We start from the raw sequence: 21,491 nt of genomic DNA on the forward strand, positions 1-21,491 counted from the left end.
TGTCCTCACATGGTGGAAGGGGTAAGCAATCTGGGGTCCCTTTTATAAGGGCATTCATTTTATTAATGAGGATTTTGCCTTCATTGCATGATCACTTTCTAATGGCACCACCTCCAAACACCATCACGTTAGAGATTAGGTTTCAATTATGAGTTTAAGGATGACAAAAACATTCAGTCCTGCAGGATCATCTTATTGTTACAGATTTCTAATGTATTTCCATTATGGCCAGAAAATATATTCTGTATGATTTCAATGTTTTGAAATTTATTGCTTTATGGCCTGAAATATGGTTTCTCCTGGTAAATGTATCATTCATACTTGATATAATTTGTATTTTTCATTGATGTGCATATGCATATAAATAAATTAAGCCTGGGTGCTTGATAATGCTTTTCAATTTTCTATATCTTTGCTAAATTTTTCTTAGTTTTTGTATTAATAGCTGAAAGAAAGCTTTAAAATGTCTAACGATGTTTGTAGAATTCTCTACTTCTTTCTGTAATTTTGTCAATTTTTCTTCACGAACTCTGAAGACTTGCTATTGGATCCATTTCTGGTTGCATGCCTTTCTGTTGAATTTACCCTTTTATTATTATGAAGCGCCTCTTTTTCTCTCTGGTAATATATATTATTTGAAAATCTTTTACTGGTAGTAACATAACCATTTCAATTCCCTGTGCTTACTGTTTGTATGGCATTGCTTTTTTCATCAATTTTTATTTATGTGTGCCTTCATATTGAAATTGCATGTTTTACATGCAGATGTATGTTTATTGCAGCACTTGTCACAATAGCAAAGACATGGAATCAACCTAAATGCCCATCAGTGGTGAACTGGATAAAGAAAATGTGGCACATATGCACCATGGAATATTATGCAGCCATAAAAAAGAACGAGATCATGTACTTTGCAGGAACATGGATGGAGCTAGAGGCCATTATCCTTTGCTAACTAATGCAGGAAAAGAAAACCAATTGTCACATGTTCTCACTTATGAGTGGGAGCTAAACGATGAGAACATATGGACATATAGAAGCGAACAACACACACCGGGGCCTACTTGAAGGTGAAGGGTGGAAGGAGGGAGAGGATCAAGAAAAATAATGAATGGGTGCTAGGCTTAATACCTGGATGGGTACTAATAGGTACAGAAACTATATGACTGTGGGCAGCAAGCCACCCAGGTGCCGAGGCAAGAGACTGAAGGCACAAGCTCTTCCAGTATAATAAAGAAAATACTTAAAATAAAAATAGTTATATTAGACATAAAATATAGATATGATTATGTATAAATATTACTAATCATTATTTTATAACATTACTCTTTATTCCAATATTATAATAATCTTTGTTCTACAATTATAACCTAGAAAAAACCAGGCCATACAGAGAGATAGGAGCTGAAGGGACACCGTGAGAAGTGACCAGAAGACGTGTGAGCCCTCTGTCATGCCCGGACAGGGCCACTAGAGGGCTCCTTGGTCTAGCGGTAACGCCAGTGCCTGAGAAGGCACCCATTACTTAGCAGATCCGGAAAGGGAGTCTCCCTTTGCCTGGGGGAGTTAGAGAAGCCTCTGCTCCACCACCTCTTGTGGAAGGCCCGACATCAGTCAAGCCCGCCCACAGCCATCTGGAGGGCTAAACATCTCCCTATGACACTGTGCTTCAGTGGTCACGCTCCTGTTTCACTTTCATTTTCCACCCTGTACACCTGGCTCAGCCTTCTAAATAGCAGTAGCAAAATTAATGAAAGTACTAAAGTCTTTGAAATACATAGAAGAAATAATGACATAAACTGTCCCCTCTTTCTCTCCGCCTCGGCTACCAAACAGGGAAGGGCCCCGTGTCTGGTAGACACGTGACTCACGTGACCTTACCTATCATTGGAGATGGCTCACACTCCTTACCCTGCCCCCTTGTCTTGTATCCAATGAATAACAGCGCAGCCTGGCATTCGGGGCCACTACCAGTCTCCGTGCATTCGTGGTAGTGGTCCCCCGGGACCAACTGTCTTTTCTTCTCTTTGTCTTGTGTCTTTATTTCTACGATCTCTCATCTCCACACACAAAGAGAAAAACCCACAGGCCCTGTAGGGCTGGACCCTACATATGACAAACTCTCATGGTACAAATTTACCTACACAAAAACCTGCACATGTACCCTGAACTAAAAATAAAAGTTAAATTAAAAAAAATAAAGTTCATGTCTTGAGCATATGGTTGGGTTGTTTTTTTAATCCAGTCACAGAATCTCTGCCCTTAATTGAAGTGTTGATTTATATAGGTTTTTGTCATTATTGATATAATAGATTTTAGGTCTGTCATGTTACTTTCTCAGTTTTTCTTCCTCTGTTCCTCTTTTCCTGACCAATGATTTCTCATCAGAAACCAGAGAAACAAGATAAATTAGAATAACATCTTTAAAGTTCTGGAAGAAAAAAAGGTCAACGAAAAATTCTATATCCAGTACACATGTCCTTCAAGATAAAGGCAAAATAAGGAGATATTTCAGGTAAAAGAAAATTAAGAGAATTTGTCACCAGCAGATCTGTACAATAAAAATTGGTAAAGAAAATATTTCAAGCTAAAAGCAAATGATACCAGGTGGAAAATGAGATTATCAGAAAAGATGAAGATTGTGAGAAGTGGTAAATATTAAGTGTGAAAGGCTATCTTGCTCCCTCCCCTCGCTTTAATCTTACTTTATATACATAGAATTGTTTAAAGGTAAAATAAGAAGGCTTTCTGATGGGGCTTATAACGTATGTAGATATATTACATATAATATCTATAGCATAAAAGATGGACATTGTATAGAGGATAAATGGTTGCAAGATTTCTATATTTATGTGAACTAGTACATTATTAACTGAAAATGGGCTGTGAAATGTTAAGAATGAGTTAAGTTCTGAAGGAAATCAAGACACAAAAAAAATTCAATAGATCAACAAATTCAGGAGATGATTTTTTGAAAAAATTAATAGGATAGATAGGCTGATAGCTAGACTAATAAGGAAGAAAAGAGAGGTGATCCCAATAAGCATAATTAGAAATGACAAAACAGATGTCACCACTGACTCTGCAGAAGTGAAAATAACCATCAAAAGCTACTATGAACACCTGTATGCACACAAACTAGAAAACCTAGAAGAGATAGATAAATTCCTGGAAACATACACCCTCCCAAGACTGAACCAGGAAGAAACTGATTCCTTGAAAGGACTAATAATGAGCTCTAAAATTAAATCTGTAATACATAGCCTACCAACAAAAAAAGCCCTCAACCTGATGGATTCACAGCTGAATTCTACCAGATGGGTGAAGAAGAGCTGGTACCATTCCTACTGAAACTATTCCAAAAAATTGAAAGGGAGGAACTCCTCCCCAACTCATTCTATGAGGCCATCATCATCCTGATACCAAAACCTGGCAGAGACAAAACAAAAAAAGAAAACTTCAGGTCAATATGTTTGATGAACATTGATGCAATAATCCTCAGCAAAGTACTTGCAAACCAAATCCAGCAGCCCATCAAAAAACTAATCCCAATGATCAAGTAGGCTTCATATCCAGGATGCAAGATTGGTTCAACACATGCAAATCAATAAATGTGATTCATCACATACATAGAACTAAAGACAAAAACCACATAATTATCTTAATAGATCCAGAAAAGCCTTTTGATAAAATTCAACATTCCTTTATGTTAAAAATGCTCAATAAACTAAGTATTGAAGGAACATACCTCAAAATAATAAGTGCTATCTATGACAAACCAACAGCCAACATCATACCAAATGGGGGAAGCATTCCCCTTGAAGCCCAGCACAAGATAAAGATGCCTTCTCTCACCACTCCTATTCAACAGAGTGTTGGAAGTCCTGGCCACAGCAATAAGGCAAGAGAAAGAAATAAAAGGCATCTAAATAGGAAGAGCGGAAGTCAGACTATCCCTGTTTGCAGACCATTACCAGAGAATCTTCCCTTAAAGCCCACGGGCTCTTATATCAGCTTGTGGTAAGTGCTGCTTACTAGTCTTTAATGGATTAAAATGTATAATGTGTTTCACTTGTGTGTTAGTCTGTTTTCACACTGCTGGTAAAGACATACCTGAGACTGGGCAATTTACAAAAGAAAGAGGTTTAACAGACTTAACGGTTCCACATAGCTGGGGAGGCCTCACAATCATGGTGGAAGGCAAGGAGGAGCAAGTCACATCTTGTGTGGATGGCAGCAGGCAAGAAGACAGAGCTCGTGCAGGAAAACTCCCATTTTTTTAAAACCATCAGATCTCATGAGACTCATTCGCTATCACGAGAACAGTGCAGGGAAGACCCATCCAATAATTCAATCACTTCCCACTAGGTTCCTCCCATGACAGGTGGGAATTGTGGGAGTTACAGTTGAAGATGTGATTTGGGTGGGGACACAGCCAAACCATATCAACTTGTAAATTACTACAAAACTGTCAACACTTAGCCACTTCTGCTTCCTCAGGAAGATCGGGGCAGCAGATCTGTGTGTTAAATATCTATGTGAAGTTATTGCCAGGAAGAAGTTTCATCTGTGGTTTCTTCTTCCCCAGGCCCCACAGTCTTCATTACAACCTCACGGTGCTGTCCCAGGATGGATCTCTATAGTCAGGGTTTCTCGCTGAGGGACATCTGGATGGTCAGCATTTCCTGCTCTATGACAGACAGAAAGGCAAGGCAGGGGCCCCGGGGACAGTTGGCAGAAGCAGTCCTAGGAGCTGAGACCTGGGACACAGAGACTGAGGACTTGACAGAGAATGGGCAGGACCTCAGGAGGACCCTGACTCATATCAAGGGCCAGAAAGGAGGTGAGAGTTGGCAGGGGCAAGAGTAATGGGAGAGGCCTTCTCCAGGAGAGTTGGAGGCAGAGAGCAGGGACCTGTCTCTTCCCACTGAATCTGGCTGAGGGTGGGCTGAGAAATAGGAATCAGTGGGGCTCAGCAGGGTGGTGAGCTGGCACTCAGGCCACACAGGGAAACATGGAGGAGGGTCAGGGAGGGGTCCCCACTGGGCTGAGTTCCGCACTTGGGTAGGAAGGTGAGGGGTTCAGGAATGAACTGCTGGGTGGGGGCAGCCTTGCATTCCCTCCAGGAGATTAGGGTCTGTGAGATCCATGAAGACAGCAGCACCAAGGGCTCCTGGCATTTCTACTATGATGGGGAGCTCTTCCTCTCCCAAAACCTGGAGACTCAGGAATGGACAGTGCCCCAGTCCTCCAGAGCTCAGACCTTAGCTATGAATATCAGAAATTTCTGGGATGAAGATGCCACACAGGCCAAGACACTTTCACCCTGTGATGGCAGACTGTCTGCAAAAACTACAGCAATATCTGGAATCCCAGGAGGGCATCAGGAGAACAGGTACTGACCCTGGGCAGGGGCTTTCCTCTCCCCCATTTCACTACAGTCACCCCCCTGCCAGCTCTGTCCAGGGAAACCCTCCCTGTGCTATGGATGCAGGCGTTTCCTGTTGGTGTATTGTGTCCTGACTTTCCTCTTGTGTTAGAACCACTGGATAAAGACAGTGGGTCAGGGACCGAAACATCCAGTGTTGTAATCTGGGAAAGCAACGCCCCACTCCCAACAGAATCCTCACCCTGGGGTGGGTGTTAGGCAGGAGAGGAAGCCCTCAGGGCTAGGGCTGCCCTATCTGCCTCCCAGCCTGGCCATCCCAGAGAATTCCCTCCTGGCCTCATGACCCAGGAGTCCAACCCTGACATCCCTCCCCTTCAGCATCAATGTGGGGATCCCAGAGACTGAGGCCACAGTCTGAGGCCCATCCTCCTGCCAGCCCAGAGGAATTGGGCCCCAGGGTAAGGACAGACTTGCAGAAGGTCCAAGGTCCATGAGGGCTTCAGCCAGAGTGAGAACACTGGAGAGAAGCAGCCCTGTTCCCTGAGTCTCCCTTAGAGGGAGTGGGGCTTGGCCACGTGCCTCACTGGCTCTGCCCTTTCCTATCCGGTGCCCACCGTGGTGAATGCCAGGCCTCAGAGAACAAAGTCACCCCCACATGCTGGGCTTCCAGCTTCTATCCCCAGAATATCTCTCTGGCCTGGTGTCAGGTTGGGGCATTTTTGAGCCAGGATGCCCAGCAGTCTGTGGGTGTCCTGCCCAATGGGAATGGGACCTACCAGACCTGGGTGGCCACCAAGATTCCCCAAGGAGAGGAATAGAGGGTTACCTCCTATGTGGGACACAGCAGGAATCACAGCACTTACCCTGGTGCCCTCTGGTGAGCCTGGGGCGACCCTCAAGGGTTCTTACCTAGAAAGGGTCAGGCCGAGGTGGGCACAGCAGCGATAACTGGAACTCTGGGTGCCCAGTGTGCAATAAGGCCCTTTATTTCAGGGAAAGCCCTGGTGCTTCAGAGTCTATGGCAACCATTCCGTATGTTGCTGCTGCTGCTGCTGCTTTTGTTATCATTATTATTATTATTCTCTGTGTCTTTTGGTGCAAGAAGAAAATATCAGCTGCAGAGGACCCAGGTGAAAAAAGGGGGTAGTGGCTGGAGACGGGAGGGCCCCTGTCTGGGCAGTAGGGTCCCCTCATAGCTCCTGCACAGATAAGCATGTAGGTGACAAGGCTTCTGGAACAGGAGTTGAAAGTTGGGGTATTTGGGAGGGGAACAGGAGCCGCAATTTCATCTACACCCCTAAGTCCTGCCCAAGCCAGGGCTGGGTGAAGGCCCTCGAATGTCCAGCTGTGGCCTCCTACTGCTGCACATGAGGAGTGGGCAGCAGGGAGGGCCCTTGAGCCTGCTCTGTCCTCATCCCCATCCCTCTGTCTCTCGGGCTCACCAGCCTGCGTCAGGGTGGGGTGAGTTGGGAATCGTGTGCTGATTGCTGAGGGCCTGGATGATGACGGCCTCAGAAGGAGTAAATAGTAAAGGCAGCTGTGATCTGGGCAGGGGCTAGAAACTGGAGAGGAATCTGAGGAGAGGCGGTACCCTTAGTCCTTCCTCTCTGCATCCCTCTCCCCTGTTTCTCCAGCCATCATGAGGACACCCAGAAAAAGACGCATGAGGCCCAGACTGGGAGGTCTGCCTATGCAGCCCCTTGGAGACCCCCTTGTAACAGGGAGAGTCCTGAGTGCACACAGCCGTCTCTGTTCACTTTGTAGCTCCCCACATGCCTCCTCCAGGAGCTGTCTCGGAGGTGTCATGTCTTCTGGATCACTCAAGGCCATGCTCCTTCCAGGTTCCCACCACACGGCCCTGCCTCCCTGAGTTCCCTTGCAGATAATATGGATGAGTAGATATGCAGATGTCTCTGGGCCATCTGGGGAGTGGGGACCAGCCCCTTGTCAGGGCAGCTGTCATCCCTGTTTTCATCCTACTTCTAGGTGTTTCCTTGTCCAGGCCCTGAAGGACACAGTCCCTCAGGGACACAGTGCTCGGGGGCCATGTTTTTGGGGCTTTGTTCTGTGCTCTGTGGCCTCACCTTGCCCTCCCTGAGCCAATTCCCCTTTCTCAAGGTGGTCACTTTCCTGTAAATTTGGAGTAAGGGATGGTCAGGATGATTTCCCCCACAGTCAGTTGTTTGAGGGGAGAGTCAAAGAGAAAACAGGAAGTTTTGTGTTTCTGCAAAGACACAGGCAGTGCAGGGGACAGTGAGAGGCCGGGGTGTCCAGGAAACTGGAGTCTTTCTGCCATTTCCCCACTTCTCTGTGCCTGGCGGTGGGGGTGGTGGTTTTTCATCCTTGAACCTAATTGTACTGTCCGTTGGCCCCTCAGGCCTGCGCAGACGGGAAGGTTCAGCCCCTCCCCTGCAGCAAGAGGGCCCCGTCCAGGAGGCACTCACAGCAGGGGCAGTGCAGGTCTGTGGTTGCTCCTGCTCTCACCTACGGTGTCTCCTATAGAGGGGTTGTCACTTCCGGGTCCCTGTGGGCGGGAAAGGCTGCCTCGTAGGCCACGGGGCATTGGCCTGGGAAAGTGTGTGAAAGTCATATGCTAATCTCTCAAAAATTCTCCTTTAAATGTTGTTGTCCAATAAAGATGTTCACAATTTCCGCTGGATAATCTTCATAGGATTTCCTCTAATATTGATGTTGTAAAGCATGTACAATGAAATGGGAAGTCAAACTTGGAGCTTCCTCTCCAGGAGGGTCCATGTTGGAGATGGTGCCTGTGGCAGTGGCAATCCCAGAGTGCAGAGGGTGGGTGGAGGCAGCCTCAGGCTGAGGAGTCTCCAGAAACCCCCTACTCCACAGGGAGAAGAAGAAGATTCCCTGTGGGCTGTGAGGGCAGTGGCCTGGGTGGAAGCCCTGCTAGGAACAGGGCAGGAAGGTCTTGCAGCCTCGGCAAGCAGCAGCCCTGGGATGGAGCTGCATTTCCAGGGGCGAGTGGACCAGGCAGGAGCAAGGATGGCCCAAGTGCAGGTCATGGGCCTGGGTGGGTGCTGACGGTCTGGAGAGGCTGGGTGTCCTCAAGCGTGGAGGGTCCCAGAATCCAGTCAGGTGCAGACCCGGTGGCGGCCACGTGTTTTTGTGCCGAGCCCCCAGGCTTCTTCATGGGCTCTGCAGTTAGGAGCTGGCTGCTCAGGGCTGGGAGGGTGGAACGCTGAGCTGCAGGTGGAGCGGGGAGCCCAGTGTGCAGGGTCTGCTCTGTTGTGCAGGTGCCTCTGTAGGTGAGGAGGGCCTGAGGACTAACAGGGAGAAGGACCACGTGTGTGACCCAGCCCAGGCCTGGTAGGACATGGAGCTAGGACCAGTCCTCTCTTTGGGGAGGTTTCCCACTGTGTCTAGGCTGGTGGAGCTTGGGAGGAGGGGAGGGTCCTGGGTTCCCTCCTGGGTCTGATTCTTGTCCTTTAGTCATGGTGCCCTTTCATTCCCCACATGGTGGGTGGTGGGCACAGGGCAGGTATCAACATTGAGGGAATCACAGGAGGAGACTGGTGGAGGCTGGAGAAAGTAGGATGGGAGGGAGGAAAAAGGAGGGGCGTCATCTTCCCTCAGAGAAAGGGTGAATCTGATTTGGGAGTGACTGAGGAGGGAGAAATCCTCAGGGAATGAAAAGCAGCACTGCACCCAGTGGAGCATTTGCTGGTTTCTCTCTTTTCTCCAGAGCACATGAGCCTACGAAGCCCAGATCAACACCTGGTTGGGACAGGAGACCACCAGGACACCATACAGCTGGGATTTTGTCTCTGGTGTCAGCTCCTGGGTCCGCTGGCTCCACTGGATTCAACTCCCTACCTAGGTCTCACCAGCACTTTCCCTCTTGATGCCTCAGTTTCCTCATATATTAAATGGGGGAAACTAACAGCACTTATTTCTTGTGGTCGGGGATTGACAAGTGTTAGTTGCTATGAGGTGTTTGCAGCTGTGCCATATTAGTTGGTATTATTTTTGTTGTTTGTTATCTTATCATCTTTTAATGTATTGTATGTGCAGTAATTACATGCACAAAAGCACATATGTGCCTTTAAACACATTGTATGTGCATAAAAGCTTTATGAGTGTGTGTCCTGGTGACGGCTCTTCCTGGCAAGCCTGGGACCAGCCTTTTTGGCACCTTGAGGTCCCCTCATCCCTGTCACACTGTTATAAATTACCCCATGTCTACTATGCCTGCCTAATTTGATACTGTGGATTTTTACTCTTTAAATAGACATTTCTGGCCTGTGCTTTATTTCATGCACCCGGGACGAGTAGAATACGAGGTTCAGGGGAAAAGGAGAAGTCTGTCTCAATGCCTTGACACAGCATGAAGAAATCTCTCCCTCTTCCTACCTCTCCCTGCCAGTTCCCAGTGATTGACAGATTCACAGCAAAACAGAAAGGGAAGGGTCGGGGGTGGGGGTGCACATCTGGGGCCAAAATTCAGGGGCTGACTCGGGGGAACATCTGCCCTGAAGAGTTGGATCCTTCATGTGATGATGTTGAGCTGAAGTGTAATATCAGAGAGGGGCGCAGAGAGGGTTTTGAGGTTCCCTGGTATCGAAGAATAGGGGTCAGACTGCTTCTGGGGTGAAGTGACTCCTGGGAACATGTGAACCAAATTGATGAAGAATAAGTGAATGGGGAATGTGGATGAGTAAAGCAAGCATCAGCAGTCAGTTTCTGCCATCAGTTCAGGCTGATCGGGGTAGGGAGGTGAGGAGATGGTTATTCTCCACCCTGTTGCTCAATATTTCCTGACTGCTGGATGCACCAAAATCTCAGAAATCACCACTAAAGAATTAATTCAGGTAACCAAACACCACCCGCCCCTAAAAACCTTGAAATAAAAAATAATTTTTTAAAAAAAGTGGCCGGGCATGGTGGCTCACGCCTGTAATCCCAGCACTTTGGGAGGCCAAGGCGGGCAGATCACAAGATCAGGAGTTCGAGACCAGCCTGATCAACATGGTGAAACCCCGTCTCTACTAAAACGACAAAAATTAGCTGGGCATGGTGGCACATGTCTGTAATCCCAGCTACTCAGGTGGCTGAGGCAGGAGAATCGCTTGAACCTGAGAGGCGGGGTTTTCAGTGAGCCGAGATTGCACCATCGCACTCCAGCCTGGGTGACAAAGCAAGTCTCCATTTCAAAAAAAAAAAAAAAAACAGGAATGATATTGGATATCCTTATTTTGTCCCTAACACAGAGGAGTGTTCAATATTTTTATCATTAATTTTGACTTTAGATAGAGGTATTTCTTTTTTATAAATAACTTTATTAGCTTAAGGAAGTTCTCTTTTATTTCTGGTTTACTGAGTTTTTATAATGAATGGTTGTTGAACTTTATCAAATGATTTTCATGCATCTGTTGACATAACTGCATGTTTTTCTACCTTTTTCTATTCATGTGGTAAATTACTCTGATTTTTTAAAGTCACATTTCTCTTATAAATCCCATTCGGTCCTATTGAGCATTGTCCTCTCCACATATTACTTGCTTCTATTTACTAATATTTTAGATGGAATTTTGGTGGCTGTGTTCATCAGTTCATTTAGATGGTGGATATCTTTTTTGTAATATCATTGTCATGTTTAAGTTCTTCTCTGGGCTATGTTGCCTCATAAAATTAGTTGGAAGGTGTTTACTCTTTTTTTATTATCTAAAAGAATATATGACAGTCTGCCCTCCATGTCTGTGTGTTTCACATCTGTGAATTTAACTACCTGAGGATTGAAAATGTTATCTTGCTGCTGATGTATACTATGTAGTTAGGCCTACTGACAGTGGTTACATCTGTACTGAAGATATATAGACTTTTTCTTGTCATTATTTCCTAAACAATATAGTATAACAACTATTTGCAAATAATTTACATTGAATTAGGTATTAGTAATCTAGAGATGATTTAAAGTATATGAGAGGATGTGCATAGGTAATAAGCAAATACTAGACCATTTTATACATGGGACCTGAGCATTCATAGATTTTGGTATCCACGGGGGGCCCTAGAACCCATCCCAAAAGGATACCAAGAGATGACTGAATAAGACTGACTTTTTTTAAAAAGTTTTTGAAAGAATTGACAGGGAAAAAATATGGGCAAAGAGTTTTTTTGGTGGGAAAGAATTTAATTAGAATTCCATTTCTTAATGGATATAGGACTACTTATATTTTCTATTCAGTTTTCTGTTGGTTTGTTCAATTGTCGTTTTTAAGAATTCATTTCATTGCACCTAAATTTTAAAAGGTATTGTCAGGAAGTTGTGTCTAATATTCTCTTATTTTCATTTTAATAAAATATATGGTTTTATGTTGTTCCTCATACTGTTCATTTCTGTTTTCTCTCTTTTTATCATTGATCTTTCTGGGGATTTTGAAATAGTTTACCCATCTTTTCCTCTATTTTCCTTAACATATTAATCATAAATATTTTGAGAATGTTCTTGCTTGCCGGCTTCAATATCCACATCAACTCTTAGCCTGATTTTTTTTTTATTATACTTTAAGTTTTAGGGTACATGTGCACAACGTGCAGGTTAGTTACATATGTATACATGTGCCATGTTGGTGTGCTGCACCCATTAACTCATCATTTAACATTAGGTATATCTCCTAATGCTATCCCTCCCCCCTCCCCCCTCCCCCTTCCCCCCTCCCCCCTCCCCCCACCCCACAACAGGCCCCAGTGTGTGATGTTCCCCTTCCTGTGTCCTTGTGTTCTCATTGTCCAATTCCTACCTATGAGTGAGAACATGCGGTGTTTGGTTTTTTGTCCTTGCAATAGTTTGCTGAGAATGATGGTTTCCAGCTTCATCCATGTCCCTACAAAGGACATGAACTCATCATTTTTTATGGCTGCATAGTATGACAGACTGGATTAAAAAAATGTGGCACATATACACCATGGAACACTTAGCCTGATTTTATCTCTACTTGTTGCATTTTCTCTCTGCTTGGCATGCCACATATTCTGGATGATATATTATAGAGTCTCTGGATTTTGCCATCTTCCTCCACAGACTGCTAACAATTTGATAGTTCATTAATTATAAAAGAATTACCTTTAGTAAAAATCGGACCCACTTTGATTCTGCTTAGGCTTGATTTCAGACTTTGCTATTTCAGTGTGGTACTTACTCCAAGGCCACGGCCCTCACTCATGGTGCTTCACCATCCTGATGTCTCAACCCAGGTTTGGCTGGGCTAAAATTCCAGCATCTCCTCACACTATGAAGCCTTTGGCATTTCTACGTAGCATGCAATCCCCAAGCAGCTGTTCTCTGGTGGTCTTCTTAGAGTATCACCTGGAGTATATGCAGCTTTGGAGTACAGATTTTGGGAGTTTCTTCTCTGTAGCTCCCTCCTTCAGCACCCTACCCTTAAATCCCAGTCAACGTGCCAAGCCTGAACTCTGATCTCTGATTCCTTTGCTAGTGAGACTGATTCTCTCTGCTTGGGTTCCATTTCCCTTCACTGTATTTTGAAAAAAAAAAATCCTTTTAGAAAGAAAGCTGATGAGGATATGAGTCTCTCTTTCAGGGACTCCATTCTCTGAAGGGTGATAGTCCTGCTCTGGCTGCTGTTTTGCAGCTGCACAACTGCATTGTATGTTTTTTCTGGCTTTTATACTTGTTTACAGTGGGAGGATGAGTTTTAAATGAGCTATTCTATCACAGTTCAAGCCAGAAGACCTCTAATCCTTCAATAGTCATTGCATTTGAAAATCTGAATAGGGTAATTTGACAATTCACAGGAAAAGTTAATATGTTACACCTTAGTGCCCAGTTGAAACCTCAGTTTCATCTTTAGCAACCTTATACACACAAAATACACACACACACACACACAAACACACACACCACTGTGTTATACAGTCATGCACTGCATAATGATGTTTCTGTCAATGATGGATCACGTATACGACTGTTGTCCTATTAAACAGAGCTGAAAAATTCCTGCCACCTAGTGACATTGTAGCCATTGTAATGTCATAACACAATGCATTAATCATGTGCTTGTGGTGATGCTGATGTAAATAAACCTACTGCACTGCCAATCCTATAAAAGTCTACCACATCCAGTTAAACACAGTATGTAATACTTGATGATAATAAATATGTTACTGGTTTATGTATTTACTATACTTTTTATGGTGATTTTAGAGTGTGCTCTAATTATTTTTTAAGCGAAATTAAAACAGCCTCAGGCAGGTCCTTTAGGAGGTGTTCCAGAAGAAGGCATTGTTATCACAGGAGATGACAGCTCCATGCTTGTTATTACATGTGAAAACTTCCAGTGGGACAAGATGTGAAGGCTGAAGTTGGTGATATTGTTGATCCTGACCCTGTGTCAGCCTAGGCTAATGTATGTCTTTGTTTTTACCAAAAAAGATTAAAAGGTTAAAAAATTAAGTAGAAATAGTTTCTAGAATAAGAATGTAAGGAAAAATATTTTTATATAGCTGAATAATGTGTTGGTGTTTTAAGCTAAGTGCTATTACAAAATAGTTGAAATTTTTAAAAAATTAAGGTTTATAGATATAAAGAAGTTCAAGGCCTGAACTCAGCTTTGGATCAAGTGGATCTGATAGACATCTACAGAGCTTTCCACCCAAAAACAACAGAATATACATTCTTCTCATTGCTACACAGCACCTACTCTAAAATTGGTCACATAATCAAAAGTAAAACACTCCTCAGCAAATGCAAAAGAACTGAAATAATAATAAACAGTCTCTCAGACCACAGCACAATCAAATTAGAAACCAAAAGTAAGAAATTTGCTCAAAACAATACAACTACATGGAAATTGAACAACCTGCTCCTGAATGACTGTTGGGTAAATTACTAAATTAAGGCAGAAATCAAGAAGTTATTTGACGCTAATGAGAATGATGAGACAATGTATCAGAATCTTTGGGACACAGCTACAGCAGTGTCAAGAGGGAAATTTATAGCACTAAATGCCTACATCAAAACACCAGAAAAATCTCAAGTTAACAATCTAATATCACAACTAAAAGAACTAGAGAACCAAAAACAAATCCCAAAGCTAGCAGAAGACAAGAAATAACCAAGATCAGAGCTGAACTGAAGGAGAGAGAGACACACAAAACCCTTCAAAAAGTTAATGAAACTAGGAGCTGTTTTTTTGAAAGAATTAATAAAATAGACCACTATCTAGACTAACAGAGAAGAAAAGAGAGAAGAATCAAATAAACAAATCAGAAATAACAAGGGTTATATTACCACTGGCCCCACAGAAATACAAACAACAATCAGAGAATACTACAAACACCTCTATGCAAATAAACTAGAAAATCTAGAAGAAGTTGATAAATTCCTGCACACATACACCCTCCCAAGACTGAACCAGGAAGAAATTGAATCTCTTAGCAGGCCAGTAATGAGTTCTGAAGTTGAAGCAATAAATAGCCTACCAACCAAAAAAAGCCGAGGACCAGACAGATTGATAGCTGAATTCTATCAAAAGTACAAAAAAGAGCTGGTACCATTTTCACTAAAACTATTCCAAACAATTGAAAAGGGGGACTCCTCCCTAACTCATTTTACAAGGCCAGCATCATCCTGATACCAAAACTTGGCAGAGATATAACAAAAAAAGAAAACTTCGGGCCATGCATGATGAACATCAATGCAACAATCCTCAATAAAATTCTGGCAAGCCGAATCCAGCAGCACATCAAAAAGCTTATTCATCACAATCAAGTTGGCTTCATCCCCAGGATGCAAGGTTGGTTCAACATACACAAATCAATAAATGTGATTCATAACATAAACAGAACTAAAGAAAAAAACCACACGATTATCTCAATAGATGCAGAAAAGGCACTTGATAAAATTCAATATACTTTCATGTTAAAAACTCTTAATAAACTAGGTGTTGAAGGAAGAGATCTCAAAATAATAAGGGCAATATATGACAAACCCACAGCCAATATCATACTGAATGGGCAAAAGCTGGAAACACTCCCCTTGAAAACCGGCACCAGACAAGGCTCTCACCACTTATATTAGTCTCACCATCATGAGAACAGCAGTTTCTTAAGCTGATAAGGAACTTCAGCAGTCTCAGGATACAGAATGTGCAAAAATCGCTAGCATTCCTATATACTAACAACAGGCAAGCAGAAAGCCAAATCACGAACTCCCATTCACAATTCCTACAGAAAGAATGAAATACCTAGGAATACAGCTAACAAGGGAAGTGAAGGACCTCTTCAAGGAGAACTACAAACCACTGCTCAAAGAAAAATCAGAGAGGATACAAACAAATAGGATAACATTCTATGCTCATGGATAGGAAGAATCCATATCATGAAAATGGCCATACTGCCCAAAGTAATTTGTAGATTCGATGCTATTCCCATTAAATTATCATAGACATTCTTCACAGAATTAGAAGAAAAAAAAACACTATTTTTTTTTAGATAGAGTCTTGCTCTGTCACCCAGGCTGGAGTGCAGTGGCGTGATCTCGGCTCACTGCAACCTCCACGTCCCGGGTTCAAGCGATTCTCCTGCCTCAACCTCCCAAGCAGCTGGGATTGCAAATGCACACCACCACGCCCAGCTAATTTTTGTATTTTTAGTAGAGATGGGGTTTCACAATGTTGGCCAGGCTGGTCTTGAACTCCTGACCTCATGATCTGTCCACCTCAACCTCCCAAAGTGCTGGGGTTATAGGCATGGGCCACTGCACCTGGCCTGAAAAAAAAAACAAACTATCTTTAAATTCATATGGAACCAAAAAAAGAGCCTGAATAGCCAAGACAATTCTAAGCAAAAAGAACAAAGCTGGAGGCATCACATTGCCTGACTTCAAACTATACTACAAGGTTACAACACCAAAACAGCATGGTACTGATACAAAAACAGATACATAGACCAATGGAACAGAATAAAGAACTGTGAAATAAGATCACACACCTACAACCATCTGATCTTTGACAAGTCTGACCAAAACAAGTAATGGGGAAAGAATTCCCTATTTAATAAATGGTGCTGGGAGAACTGGCTTGCCATATGTAGAAAATTGAAACTAGACCCCTTCCTTAAACCATATACAAAAATTAATTCAAGATGGATTAAAGACTTAAATGTAAAACCCAAAACTATAAAAACCCTAGAAGAAAATCTATGCAATACTATTCAGAACATAGGCATGGGCAAAGATTTCGTGATGAAGACTCCAAAAGTAATTGTAACAAAAGCAAAAATTGACTAATGGAATTAATTAAACTAAAGAGCTTCTGCACAGCAAAGGAAACTATCAGCAGAGTGAATAGACAACCTACAGAATAGGAGAAGATTTTTGCAATCTATACATTTGGCAAAGGTCTAATATCCAGAGTTTACAAGGAACTTCAGCAAATTTACAAGAAAAAAAACAAACAACCCCATTAAAAAGTGGGCAAAGGACATGAGCAGACACCTCTCAAAAAAAGACATACATGCAGCCAACAAACATATGAGAAAAGCTGAACATCACTGATAATTAGAGAAATGCAAATAAAAACCACAATGAAATACCAGAGTGGCTATTAGTAAATCAAAAAACAACAGATGCTGGTGAAGTCACAGAGAAAAAACAATGCTTTCACACTGTTGGTGGAAATGTAAATTCGTTCAACCATTGTGGAAGACAGTGTGGTGATTCCTCAAAAACCTAGAGGCAGAAATTGACCTAGCAATCTCATTACTGGATACATACCCAAAGGAATATAAATCATTCTATTATAAAGATATATACACACATACGTTCATTGCAGCACTATTCACAATAGCAAAGACATGGAATCAACCTAAATGCCCATCAGTGATAGACTGGATAAAGAAAATGTGGTACATATACACCATGGAATATGATGCAGCCACATAAAGCAATAAGACCATGTCCTCTGCAGGGACATGAATAGAGTTGGAAGCCATTATCCTCAGCAAACTGACACAGGAACAGGAAACAAAACACCATGCGTTCTCACTTATAAGTGGAAGCTGAATGATGACAACACATGGATACATGGGGGAGAACAACACACGCTGGGGTCTGTCAGACGGCATGGGGCTTGGGGAGGGAAGCATTAGGAAGAATAGCTAATGGATGCTGGCCTTAATGCCTAGGTGATGGGACGATCTCTGCAGCAAACCACCATGGCACACATTTACCTATGTAACAAACCTGCACATTCTGCACATGTACCCCTGAACTTAAAAAAAGGATGGAGAAAAAAAGATTAAAAAGTTACAGTAAGCTAAGGTTAATTTATTATTAAAGAAAGAAAATGATTTTTAAAATTAATTTAGTGTAGTCTAAGTGTACAGTGTTTATAAAGTCTAAGTAGTGTACAGTAATGCCCTAGACTTCACATTCGCTCACCACTCACTCACTGACACCCAGAGCAATTTCCAGTCCTGTAAGCTCCATTCATGGTAAGCGCTCTAGACAGATGTGCCAGTTTTAAAAAATCTTTTTACCACATTTTTGTGGTAAAGTTTTGTGGGAAAATTCAAAGTCTTTTTTCTACTGTTCTTACACCACAAAAACTATCAACACAGAAGACTTCTGTGATGAAACGTAGGGGATTTCTCCCCACCAACAAGCAAGCATTCGGTTCTGTTATGGACGCCAGCTGGGTATCCTCTAACTCAATTCTGACACTATCTCCCTGAAGATAATTTTAGATCCCACAAGTTGAGGGCTCAGTCCTCACAACTGTCACCCTCTTACTTCTGATGACAATCTCAAGCCCCAGATTATTTTGCCTGTGTTGCTAGCTCACTGACTATAAATCAGGGTTCCCACAACCCACCCTCAGGTTTGATTGATTTGCTAGAACGGCTAACAGCATGCAGGGAAACACTTACATACATTAACCAGTTTATTTAAAAAGATATTTTAAAGGATACAAATAAAGAGCCACATGAAGAGATACACAGGGTGAGGGCTGAAAGGGTCTTGAGTGCAGGAGCTTCTGCCCCATGAATTTGGGAAGCACTACCCTCCCTGGCACATGGCTGAGTTCTTGTTCACCTTCCTATAAGCCTCCCTGTGTTCAGGTATACAGGAGCTCTCTGACTCTGCCCTTTTGGGTTTTCATGGAAGCCATATTTCTTAGGCATGGTTCATTATATCATGGCCGTCAGCTTAACCTTCAGCCTCTCTTGCCTTCCTGCCAATGGTATAATCCTATGTCTAAAAAAATCTAAAGATGTCACTGAAAAACAATTAGATCCAATAAATAAATTCAGTAAAGTGGCAAGATGCAAAATCAACATGCAAAAATCAATATAATGTCTATACATTAGCAATGAAGTAGCCAAGAAAGAAATTTAAAAGCAGTCCCATTTACGATAGCTACAAAATCCTCCCAAAAAGACAGGAATAAATTTAAGCAAGGAAATGAACAATCTCTTTACAAAAACCTACACAACACTGGGGAGCGGTTCCAAGATGGCCAAATAGGAACAGCTCCAGTCTACAGCTCCCAGCGTGAGCAACACAGAAGATGGGTGATTTCTGCATTTCCAACTGAGGTACCAGGGTCATCTCACTGGGGCTTGTCGGACAGTGGGTGCAGAACAGTGGGTGCAGTGCACCAAGCATGAGCCGAAGCAGGGTGAGGCATCACCTCACCCAGAAAGAGCAAGGGGTCAGGGAATTCCCTTTCCTAGCCAAGCAAAGCTGTGACAGACCGCACCTGGAAAATCAGGTCACTCCCACCCTAATACTGTGCTTCTCCAATGGTCTTAGCAAACAGCATACCAGGAGATTATATCCCACGCCTGGCTGGGAGGGTCCCATGCCCATGGAGCGTTGCTCATTGCTAGCACAGCAGTCTGAGATCGAACTGCAAGGCGGCAGCGAGGCTGGGGGAGGGGCGCCAGCCATTGCTGAGGCTTGAGTAGGTAAAAAAAGCTGCCAGGAAGCTCGAACTGGGTGGAACCCACCGCAGCTCAAGGAGGCCTGCCTGCCTCTGTTGACTCCACCTCTGGGGGCAGGGCATAGCCGAACAAAAGGTAGCAGAAACCTCTGCAGACTTAAATGTCCCTATCTGACAGCTTTGAAGAGAGTAGTGGTTCTCCCAGCATGGAGTTTGAGATCTGAGAATGGACAGAATGCCTCCTCAAGTGGGTCCCTAACCCCCAGGTAGCCTAAATGGGAGGCACCCCCCAGTAGGGGCAGACTGACACCTCACATGGCCGAGTACACCTCTGAGACGAAACTTCCAGAGGAACAAAAAGGCAGCAACATTTGCTGTTCACCAATATTTGCTGTTCTGCAGCCTCCACTGCTGATACCCAGGCAAACAGGGTCTGGAGTGGACCTCCAGCAAACTCCAACAGACCTGCAGCTGAGGGTCCTGACTGTTAGAAGGCAAACTAACAAACAGAAAGGACATCCACACCAAAACCCCATCTGTATGTCACTATCATCAAAGACCAAAGGTAGATAAAACCACAAAGATGGCGAAAAAAGAGTAGAAAAACTGAAAATTCTAAAAATCAGAGCGCTTCTCCTCGTCCAGTGGAATGCAGCTCCTCACCAGCAATGGAACAAAGCTGGATGGAGAATAACTTTGATGAGTTGAGAGAAGAAGGCTTCAGATGATCAAACTTCTCTGAGCTAAAGGAGGAAGTTTGAACCCATGGCAAAGAAGTTAAAAACCTTGAAAAAAGATTAGACAAATGGCTAACTAGAATAACCAATGCAGAGAAGTCCTTAAAGGACCTAATGGAGCTGAAAACCATGGCACGAGAATTATGTGATGCATGCACAAGCTTCAGTAGCCGATTCAATCAGCTGGAAGAAAGGGTATCAGTGATTGAAGATCAAATGAATGAAATGAAGCAAGAAGAGAAGTTTAGAGAAAAAAGAATAAAAAGAAATGAACAAAGCCTCCAAGAAATATGGGACTACGTGAAAAGACCAAATCTATGTCTGATTTGTGTACCTGAAAGTGATGGGGAGAATGGAACCAACTTGGAAAACACTCTGCAGGATATTATCCAGGAGAACTTCCCCAACCTAGCAAGGCAGACCAACATTCAAATTCAGGAAATACAGAGAACACCACAAAGATACTCCTCCAGAAGAGCAACTCCAAGACACATAATTGTCAGATTTACCAAAGTTGAAACAAAGGAAAAAATGTTAAGGGCAGCCAGAGAGAAAGGTCGGGTTACTCACAAAGGGAAGCCCATCAGACTAACAGCTGATCTCTCGGCAGAAACTCTACAAGCCGGAAGAGAGTGGGGGCTAATATTCAACATTCTTAAAGAAAAGAATTTTCAACCAAGAATTTCATATCCAGCCAAACTAAGCTTCATAAGTGAAGGAGAAATAAAATCCTTTAAGACAAGCAAATGCTGAGAGATTTTGTTTGTCACCACCAGGCATGCCCTAAAAGAGTCCTTGAAGGAAGCACTAAACATGGAAAGGAACAACTGGTACCAGCCACTGCAAAAACATGCCAAATTGTAAAGACCATCGAGACTAGGAAGAAACTGCATCAACTAATGAGCAAAATAGCCAGCTAACATCATAATGACAGGATCAAATTCAGACATAATAATATTAACCTTAAATGTAAATGGGCTAAATGCTCCAATTAAAAGACACAGACTGGCAAATTAGATAGAGTCAAGACCCATCAGTGTGCTGTACTCAGGAAACCCATCTCACGTGCAGAGACACACATAGGCTCAAAATAAAGGGATGGAGGAAGATCTACCAAGCAAATGGAAGACAAAAAATGGCAGGGGTTGCAATCCTAGTCTCTGATAAAACAGACTTTAAACCAACAAAGATCAAAAGAGACAAAGAAGGCCATTACATAATGGTAAAGGGATCAATTCAACAAGAAGAGCTAACTATCCTAAATATATATGCACCCAATACAGGAGCACCCAGATTCATAAAGCAAGTCCTTAGAGACCTACAAAGAGACTTAGACTCCCACACAATAATAATGGGGGACTTTAACACCCCACTGTCAACATTAGACAGATCAACGAGACAGAAAGTTAACAAGGATATCCAGGACTTGAACTCAGC

General features: G+C 43.1%; 1 pseudogene; it reads left to right on the forward strand.

The window, feature by feature from the left end:
- The window catches only part of LOC129039012 (MHC class I polypeptide-related sequence B-like), a 41,347-nt pseudogene that overhangs the window by 7,244 nt on the left and 12,612 nt on the right, over nucleotides 1-21,491 (forward strand).

This window comes from Pongo pygmaeus, chromosome 5, assembly GCF_028885625.2.
Source record: "Pongo pygmaeus isolate AG05252 chromosome 5, NHGRI_mPonPyg2-v2.0_pri, whole genome shotgun sequence".
NCBI lineage: Eukaryota > Metazoa > Chordata > Mammalia > Primates > Hominidae > Pongo > Pongo pygmaeus.